Source organism: Salvelinus fontinalis, unplaced genomic scaffold (genome assembly GCF_029448725.1).
Source record: "Salvelinus fontinalis isolate EN_2023a unplaced genomic scaffold, ASM2944872v1 scaffold_0077, whole genome shotgun sequence".
Classification (NCBI taxonomy): Eukaryota; Metazoa; Chordata; class Actinopteri; order Salmoniformes; family Salmonidae; genus Salvelinus; species Salvelinus fontinalis.
This window is the reverse complement of record NW_026600286.1, coordinates 403,234-413,233: the sequence shown is the minus strand read 5'-3', so window position 1 is coordinate 413,233 and position 10,000 is coordinate 403,234. Positions and strand designations below refer to the sequence as shown.

Below are 10,000 nucleotides of genomic sequence, written 5' to 3'. Positions count from 1 at the left end.
CACACACTCACATATACACACACACATATACAAACACTCACATATACACACACTCACATATACACACACACATACACACTCACATATACACACACACATATACACACACACATATACACATACACAGTGGGTTAATCCTCTCTTCTGTTTGTTGATGCGTTTGCTTGGTCACGTCAGCGGCACAGAGATTACCCACAATCCCCCATTTCCTGTTTTTGCTCTACCTCTAAAGCTGCCTCTTTCTCTCCGCTTCTCTCATTGTGTGTGTGTGTGTGTGTGTGTGTGTGTGTGTGTGTGTGTGTGTGTGTGTGTGTGTGTGTGTGTGTGTGTGTGTGTGTGTGTGTGTGTGTGTGTGTGTGTGTGTGTGTGTGTGTGTGTGTGTGTGTGTGTGTGTGTGTGTGTGTGTGTGACCTCCTGGCTAGCCAGAGTGTCCTGCTGCATCTGTTGATGCCTGGCTCTTTACTAAACAAACCAAGAGGGTTTCACATCTGTTGATGCCTGGCTCTTTACTAACCAAAACCAAGAGGGTTTCACATCTGTTGATGGCTGGCTCTTTACTAACCAAACCAAGAGGGTTTCACATCTGTTGACGCCTGGCTCTTTACTAACCAAAACCAAGAGGGTTTCACATCTGTTGATGGCTGGCTCTTTACTAACCAAAACCAAGAGGGTTTCACATCTGTTGACGCCTGGCTCTTCACTAACCAAAATCAAGAGGGTTTCACATCTGTTGACGCCTGGCTCTTTACTAACCAAAACCAAGAGGGTTTCACATCTGTTGACGACTGGCTCTTTACTAACCAAAACCAAGAGGGTTTCACATCTGTTGATGCCTGGCTCTTTACTAACCAAAACCAAGAGGGTTTCACATCTGTTGATGACTGGCTCTTTACTAACCAAAACCAAGAGGGTTTCACATCTGTTGATGCCTGGCTCTTTACTAACCAAACCAAGAGGGTTTCACAGTGCAACACCACACCTCTCTGAGACGCTCCAGTTTACAAACGCTTCTGGTTTCAGTTATATAGTTGAGGTCAGTGTTTATAGAGAGGAGAGAGGTGGGCAGTGCATTTCCTCTGCTTTACCCACTGTCTCCTATACACCGTGGGGCAAAAAGGGGTTGAGTGATTAAAGCTGTGTTTTTTGTTTGTGTGTGTGTGGGTGAGGTTCATTTGATGCAGGGAACTCTACCATGGCTACGGAGAAAATGAACAAAGCATGCAAAGAACCCTTGTGTGGATGGTGGGGGGCTGTAGTCTATGAGTGGAGACAGACCACAATCCTTCTGGTACAGATCTTTCACTGTAGTTTTCTATACGCTTAAGGGGTATGTCTGTCTGTCTGTCTGTCTGTCTGTCTGTCTGTCTGTCTGTCTGTCTGTCTGTCTGCTTGTCTGTCTGCTTGTCTGTCTGTCTGTCTGCCTGCCTGCCTGCCTGCCTGCCTGCCTGCCTGCCTGCCTGTCTGTCTGCCTGTCTGTCTGCTGGGAGGTCCAGCTATTATAACCAGTGGAAAAAGAGGAGTGGTTAAGGACTCCCTCGGGAGTCTATATACACTAACTAAAACAAAACAACATTTCCCTATGTTGGGCTAGGAGGGCCATTAGAAGGTCCATATTAATGAGTAGAACTAGTTTTATGAGTAGTTTACATGGCTTTGTATTTAGTTAGTATAGGCCATGGGAATGTTACCAAAAAAGCTCTGGGTGGTTTAGTATAGACTATGGGAATGTATTTGTATTTTATATTTTATTTTTAATCCCAGCCCCATCCCCGTCCCCGCACGAGGCCTTTTGTTGTGCCCTAATGGAACCCTATTCCCTATATAGTACACGACTTTAGACCAGAGCCCTATTGAACCCTATTCCCTCTATAGTGCACTACTTTAGACCAGAGCCCTATTGAACCCTATTCCCTATTATAGTGCACTACTTTAGACCAGAGCCCTATGGAACCCTATTCCCTATATAGTGCACTACTTTAGACCAGAGCCCTATGGAACCCTATTCCCTATATGGTGCACTACTTTACCATCATTGTTCTTAACTGACTTGCCTAAAGGTTATTACCAAAAGGCTCTGGGTGGTTCGCTCTGGGTGGTTCGCTCTGGGTGGTTCACTCTGGGTGGTTCTCTCTGGGGGGTTCCCTCTGGGTGGTTCCCTCTGGGTGGTTCCCTCTGGGTGGTTCACTCTGGGTGGTTCACTCTGGGTGGTTCGCTCTGGGTGGTTCGCTCTGGGTGGTTCACTCTGGGTGGTTCGCTATGGGTGGTTCGCTCTGGGTGGTTCGCTCTGGGTGGTTCGCTCTGGGTGGTTCGCTCTGGGTGGTTCACTCTGGGTGGGTTGTTCCACATCATTTCAGGAAGCCTTGACACCCACCATCTCAGATTGCTCTGAAGGTATCTTCTTTAGAAAACAGATAAGATTAGCATTCCTGCAACATTATTTTGTTGAAAATATAATTTGAATCTTTGAGAAATGAAAGCAAATTGATTATACCCAATGGGGCCATCTAAACTTTGGCCTATTAGGATTCATATAGTATTCAATAAACATAGTACCTAACGTCCGATTTGGACCAAACTTGTTTCTAATAATGAGTTAGACATGAGGAATCCAAAGAAATTGTCAAAAGCTACCCACAGACCCTATATACCCCCCCCCCCCCCCCCCCCCCCAACAACCAGCATACAGAACCAGTTCTTTCTGTCTGACAAGCCGTATGGAGCTGCAGCTTGGAGTATTGTTTCTTCATCTTTCGTCAAATCAAATCAACATTTTTTTATTGGTCACGTAAACAGATTTGCAGATGATATCACAGGTGCAGTGAAATGCTTGTGTTTCTATCTTCTAACAGCGCAGTAATGCCTAGCAATACAAAACAATACACACACAATCTAAAAATGTTACAAAGAAATTAAGAAACATGTAATTTCGTGATTTTTTTTCCTCTGTTCAGAGAAATGTGTCCTTTAACAGTTGGTTATGTCCCATCCTACATTCTGGTAATAGCAGGTTCTGACCACTAGATGGTGCTGTTCAAGCTATTAGACGAAACAAGTTTGAAGAATCCCGATCAATGTTAAAGGGATTGTTGACCCAAAATACAAAATAACATTGGGTTCCTTACCCTGTCAGCAGTCTATTGACGAGGTATGACAGCAAGCCATGCTTTGGTTTGGTTGGCCACTGTTTCAAATGCTAACTTTTTAGCATTTTTGGCACAAATCCAATGCAAGTCAATGGTACCTACAATATGTTAGCATTTTCATGCTTCATGTTAAATTAATCCCATAGTATCAAAAACTGGATTGTGTAACTCAATGATGTTACTTCTAGATGATATGGATATGAAGCACAAAAAATGCTAATATAGGTACCATTATGAATTGGTTTCTTTGTTCTCTTTTCTCGGCAGCGTGAATTGTTGAGACCCTGTTTTTGTTTTTTTGTCTGTGAAATGAGAGAGAGAGAGAGAGAGAGACAGAGAGAGAGAGAGAGAGAGAGAGAGAGAGAGAGAGAGAGAGAGAGAGAGAGAGAGAGAGAGAGAGAGAGAGAGAGAGAGAGAGCGAGAGAGAGAGAGAGAGAGAGAGAGAGAGAGAGAGAGAGAGAGAGAGAGAGAGAGAGAGAGAGAGAGAGAGAGAGAGAGAGACAGAAAGACAGAAAGACAGAGAGAGAGAGAGAGAGAGAGAGGGGGTAGTTTGACAGAGAGAGAGAGAGAGAGAGAGAGAGAGAGAGAGAGAGAGAGAGAGAGAGAGAGACAGAGAGACAGAGAGAGACAGAGAGAGAGAGAGAGAGAGACAGAAAGAGAGACAGAGAGAGAGAGACAGAGAGAGAGAGAGAGAGACAGAGAAACATAGAGAGAGAGAGACAGAGACAGAAGCCTAATTTCCTAACAATGAGGAGACAGTGTAGTGGACCTTAAAAGGTACTTCCTCCTGCTGTTCATACTTCCAGAACCAGCTGAGTGTCTTTACACCACCAGACCAACCTGTAGAGCAGGAGGCTTTACACAAACCAACCTGTCTGTGTGTTAGTGTGTGTGTGTGTGTGTGTGTGTGTGTGTGTGTGTGTGTGTGTGTGTGTGTGTGTGTGTGTGTGTGTGTGTGTGTGTGTGTGTGTGTGTGTGTGTGTGTGTGTGTGTGTGTGTGTGTGTGTGTGTGTGTGTGTGTGTGTGCGCGAATGTGTGTGAGCGAGTGATTAATGTGGGCCTATCGTTCAGTGAGACTATTGTAGACTATCACTTCATTAAACATTCAAACTCTTCTCTCTCTCTTTCCACTGTGACCCTTTTGTGAGCCACTCTTTCCTGTTGCCTCTCCCCCTTGTGTATTAGTGTTACACGGTATACCAAAACCTCTGTACTTTTTCGATACTAGAACGGTTCGGTACTAGAAAATGTGTCTTACGTCATATACGGATTGAGAGGATCCAGTCGGTCGATTAATTTGTCTGAATCTTCTCAAGGGGGCGGTAGTAAGCTAGCCAGACAACTTGTCTTCTCAAGGGGGCAGTAGTAAGCTAGCCAGGCTACTTGTCTTCTCAAGGGGGCGGTAGTAAGCTAGCCAGGCTACTTGTCTTCTCAAGGGGGCGGTAGTAAGCTAGCCAGGCTACTTGTCTTCTCAAGGGGGCTGTAGTAAGCTAGCCAGGCTACTTGTCTTCTCAAGGGGGCAGTAGTAAGCTAGCCAGGCTACTTGTCTTCTCAGGGGGGCAGTAGTAAGCTAGCCAGGCTACTTGTCTTCTCAAGGGGGCGGTAGTAAGCTAGCCAGGCTACTTGTCTTCTCAAGGGGGAAGTAGTAAGCTAGCCAGGCTACTTGTCTTCTCAGGGGGGCGGTAGTAAGCTAGCCAGGCTACTTGTCTTCTCAAGGGGGCGGTAGTAAGCTAGCCAGGCTACTTGTCTTCTCAAGGGGGCGGTAGTAAGCTAGCCACGCTACTTGTATTCTCAAGGGGGTAGTAGTAAACTAGCCACGCTACTTGTCTTCTCAGGGGGGCAGTAGTAAGCTAGCCAGACTACTTGTCTTCTCAGGGGGCAGTAGTAAGCTACACATGCTACTTGTCTTCTCAAGGGGGTAGTAGTAAACTAGCCACGCTACTTGTCTTCTCGGGGGGGCAGTAGTAAGCTAGCCAGGCTACTTGTCTTCTCAGGGGGGCAGTAGTAAGCTAGCCAGACTACTTGTCTTCTCAGGGGGCAGTAGTAAGCTACACATGCTACTTGTCTTCTCAAGGGGGTAGTAGTAAACTAGCCACGCTACTTGTCTTCTCGGGGGGGCAGTAGTAAGCTAGCCAGACTACTTGTCTTCTCAGGGGGGCAGTAGTAAGCTAGCCAGGCTACTTGTCTTCTCAAGGGGGCAGTAGTAAGCTAGCCAGGCTACTTGTCTTCTCAAGAGGGCAGTAGTAGGCTACCCTTGCTACTTGCACTTGCGCATGCAACTGACACAGCTGAGCCACTTTTGAGAAGCAAGCGAGAAGAGAGAAGATGCTGACAACGTGGCTTCTTCTAAAGAAAACATCATACCTCCACGGCCGCAGCTAGTTGACAAAACTGGCTCCAGATGTGCTTTGCTTACAGAGCAGATGAGGACCAGCCCACCGAATCAACAATGTTAAAGAAGTGTTACAAAGCAAGGGAGGTTTAGTTGCAAAATGACACCAATTACTTTGCATTGTAAAGTTATTCTACTAGCGACTAAATTCTAATTATTTTTTGAGTTGCAATGACATCAACATATATTGAGCATGACATTCATGTGAGCATTATAATATGTGAAAGGCACTTATAATTTAGCTATGATGGCAATACATTTAGACCGCTTTGTGTTAGTCTCTGCCTGCTAGGAGCTATGGGCGGAGCATTGCACTCTGGGAGTTGAAATCATAGTATGCTGTTTTTCTACGGTGGTTAAGCTTTAGAAATTAGCTTTCAAAGTGTGTTTTTTTTATGTCGTTTTGGAACTAAACTTTTATTTTTAATACATGTATTATGCTGTAATGAATAATTAATTATAGGTCTAACGAACGTCATTTAACACAATATTATTACCATAGATTTAATAAATCCTGATATGTATCAAGAAAAAGAAACATTCAAAATAATTTATCTTTCGTCTCTCTGTTTCATCAATTTCCTTCAATTTACAAGAGGCCGAATGTATCTCACCGGAGAATGCGTCTGAGTGAGCGAAACAGCGCCCCCTCTGTCTCTGTATGTGTAGCCCATCTATCTGATGCTGTCTGGTCAGTGAAACAGCGCCCCCTCTGTCTCTGTATGTGTAGCCCATCTATCTGATGCTGTCTGGTCAGTGAAACAGCGCCCCCTCTGTCTCTGTATGTGTAGCCCATCTATCTGATGCTGTCTGGTCAGTGAAACAGCGCCCCCTCTGTCTCTGTATGTGTAGCCCATCTATCTGATGCTGTCTGGTCATAAAGAGTGTGACACTGTTGCCGTCCGTAGCTTTGAATGCAAAGGAAATCAGCGAGTATTTGGCCTCCACTGATTTTTTAAAAAGTATTTAAGCTAAGCTTAGTACTTTGAGCTAAAATTAGTGAGCTCAACTATAAATGGTCCTGGCGCACCCATAAAAAGTGTCAAGGGAAGTCAGTTTGGATTTGGCTTCACACCAATAACATCGCATCGCATTACATCACATCCCACCAATCACATCACACCCATCACATCACATCGAGAGCAATTGGTCACTGACAGAAACAACTTGAAATGTTGCATCGTGTTATGTTGTTGTCCTCCGGTGACCCTTTCCTACATTAGCCTTGGATGGAGCTAGGGATTTGAACTTGTGGTTTCACTTAATTTCACCGTACTGGCCAATGATTATAACGGCGATTCTGATCCAAACATTAATTCATACATTGTTGTGTCCCTGGTCTGAGAGAATGTTAGTTCAACATGTAGCTAGATGTAGAAGGCTAATGTTAACTAGCTAACGTTGACCATGAATGGAAGTTAGGCTAGTGATTAAGCAATTTAGCCAGGTAGCCTAGGACAACAAAAACTAAAAGCGTGTATGACAGAGTCATAAACCGCTTCGGCAACATGAAAGAAAGGAACTGGAGCTGTGATACACGTCAATCCAGAGCATCCCAAACATGCTCAAAGGGTCGACATGAAAGAGAGGAACTGGAGCTGTCATACACGTCAATCCAGAGCATCCCAAACATGCTCAATGGGCGACATGAACGAGAGAAGGATGATATTGGCGTTTCTGTACGAGTAGAGTGAGTCAACATGTTTTTTCTACTTGCACGAACACACACACGAACACACACACACACGAACACACATACACATACACACACACACACACACACACACACACACACACACACACACACACACACACACACACACACACACACACACAGGACTAAATCGTTTTTGGTATCCTTTAGTTGTATTAGACTAAGTGAATTCGGTCCTTTCATCCATATTTTGTTACGTTACAGCCTTTTTTCAGAATTATTTTTATTTTTTAAATTGCCGCCAAATCGATCGTCACACAATGACGAAGCAACACGTATCCACTATAGGAGATTTGAAATGTTGAAATGTTGAAATTGAAATGTTGCTGGAGGCAGCTCCTGTTTAACTCTGCGACTTACAGTAACTCTCAGTGGTTCTAAATCAATAGTTGTTCAGCGGTCCGGAAATGTCAGAAACATTAACTTGCTCGACCATCCTGTAGGTCATCTAACTGTTTGTTACAATATACTAAACCCGGACAGATGTCGCTCTCCGGTGGTTTTCTGATTAAAACAAAGGTGTGGTTGAATTTTTTCTGCCACTTTGTCTTCTTATTGTCTCGGCCTTTGAGGCCTGTATATCATGGTGTCAAGGCATGTGAACTAACAGGTTATAGAGCAAACAACACAATCATCACAATGCATAGTTGTAATAAGGAATTTTTTTTCTGGCTTGTCTTCCCCAGTGGTTCTCCCCACACACCGCTACTGGTACAATTATTTTGAATGTTTTGACTCTCGTATGGTTTTGCATAACGAACATTGAAGATATTTATATTTTATTTAGTTAGTGTTATATTTTTGGAAGAAATGGAATGTGTGATGTGATTTTTTGTTACCTCTCATGTTCTCTCTCTCTCTCTCTCTCTCTCTCTCTCTCTCTCTCTCTCTCTCTCTCTCTCTCTCTCTCTCTCTCTCTCTCTCTCTCTCTGTCTCCTCTCTCTCTCTCTCTCTCGCTCTGTCTCTCTCTGTCTCTAGGTCTCTCTCTCTCTCTGTCTTGCTCTCTCTCTCTCTATCTGTCTCTCTCTGTCTCTCTCTGTCTCTCTCTGTCTCTCTCTGTCTCTCTGTCTCTCTCTGTCTTGCTCTCTCTCTCTCTATCTGTCTCTCTCTGTCTCTCTCTCTCAATTCAATTCAATTCAATTCTAGGGGCTTTATTGGCATGGGAAACATGTGTTAACATTGCCAAAGCAAGTGAGGTAGATAATATACAAAAGTCAAATAAACAATAAAAAATGAACAGTAAACATTACACATACAGAAGTTTCTCTCTCTCTCTCTCTCTCTCTCTCTCTCTCTCAATTCAATTCAATTGACTTTATTGACATGGCAAGTTCATTATTACTTACATTGTCAAAGTATACATATCGAAAAATCAAAATCAAATATATATGTATATATATACAAAATATATATATATTTATATATAAATAAATGGTGGGACCAACAGCAATAATAATAGTAGTACTGGACATGGGATTACCATTAACAACAATTACAACAACAATTGTCACGTTCCTGACCTATTTCTGTTAGTTGTTATGTGTGTTAGTTGGTCAGGACGTGAGGTTGGGTGGGCATTCTATGTTTTCTGTTTCTGTGTTGGTTTTTGGGTTGCCTGGTATGGCTCTTAATTAGAGGCAGGTGTTTGGCGTTCCTCTAATTAAGAGTCATATTTAGGTAGGCGTTGTCACAGTGTTCGTTGTGGGTGATTGTCTTCCTTGTCTGTGTCTTTACACCACGCGGGACTGTTTACGGTTTGTTCGGTTTGTGTAGCCTATGTTTCCTATTCGTGCGTTCTTCTTGTTTTATGTAAGTTCGTCGTCTAGGTCTGTCTACACCGTTTTGTTAGTTTAGTCAAGTTCGTGTTTTCGTTAAATAAATATGTCATTTCACTACCCTGCGCCTTGGTTCCCTCAATACTCCTCCTCTTCCGAAGATGAAGAGGAGGAGGAATGCCGTTACGACAATATTACTCAGAACAACAATACATTAAATTAATGGTAGTAGACCAGTGTCAACATGACTTGAGAAGACATATGACCTGGTATGAAAGACAAAACAAAACTAAGCTAAATGGGAAATATTATCAACGTTACTTTGCATTTTTCACTGGCTGTCCCTCAGGTTGTGGCAGGAGGACACATATTTGGCTGCCAAAACTGCACATTTTGGCTTTTCACCCAATAAATATTGGATTTTTTCTTCATATTTTATAGTTTCAAATTCTTTGTATTGAGTTATAATTTTGGGAAAGAAATATGCTCTTAGGTCTGAGTATTTGTCACAGTGTAGTAGGAAATGCACCTCTGTCTCTATCTCTCCCCTGGAGCAGAGTGAGCACAGCCTGTCCTCTCTGGGCAGCCAGGTTTGTCTGTGACGACCGGTCTCTGTAGCCAGACTGTCCTCTCTGGGCAGCCAGGTTTGTCTGTGACGACCAGTCTCTATAGCCAGACTGTCCTCTCTGGGCAGCCAGGTTTGTCTGTGACGACCAGTCTCTATAGCCAGATTGTGCTCACTGAGTCTTTACCTAGTCAATGTCTCTCTCAGTCTCTCTCTCTCTCTCTCTCTGTCTCTGTCTCTCTCTCTCTCTCTCTCTCTGTCTCTCTCTCCCATTCTCTCTCTCTCGCTCTAGCTAGTGATGTGATGCTAGTGATGTGTAGCTAGTGATGTTAGTGACGCATTACATCACCTCTTGTCCACACACAGACACACACAGCCCAGCCCATCACCAGGGGGTTAAACACAGACCTC

At 43.7% G+C, this 10,000-nt stretch overlaps 1 protein-coding gene across 1 annotated transcript in view; it reads left to right on the top strand.

The window, feature by feature from the left end:
• Positions 1-10,000, top strand: part of LOC129842938 (uncharacterized protein KIAA1522 homolog) — an 80,788-nt gene that overhangs the window by 1,509 nt on the left and 69,279 nt on the right. The window lies entirely within an intron of this gene.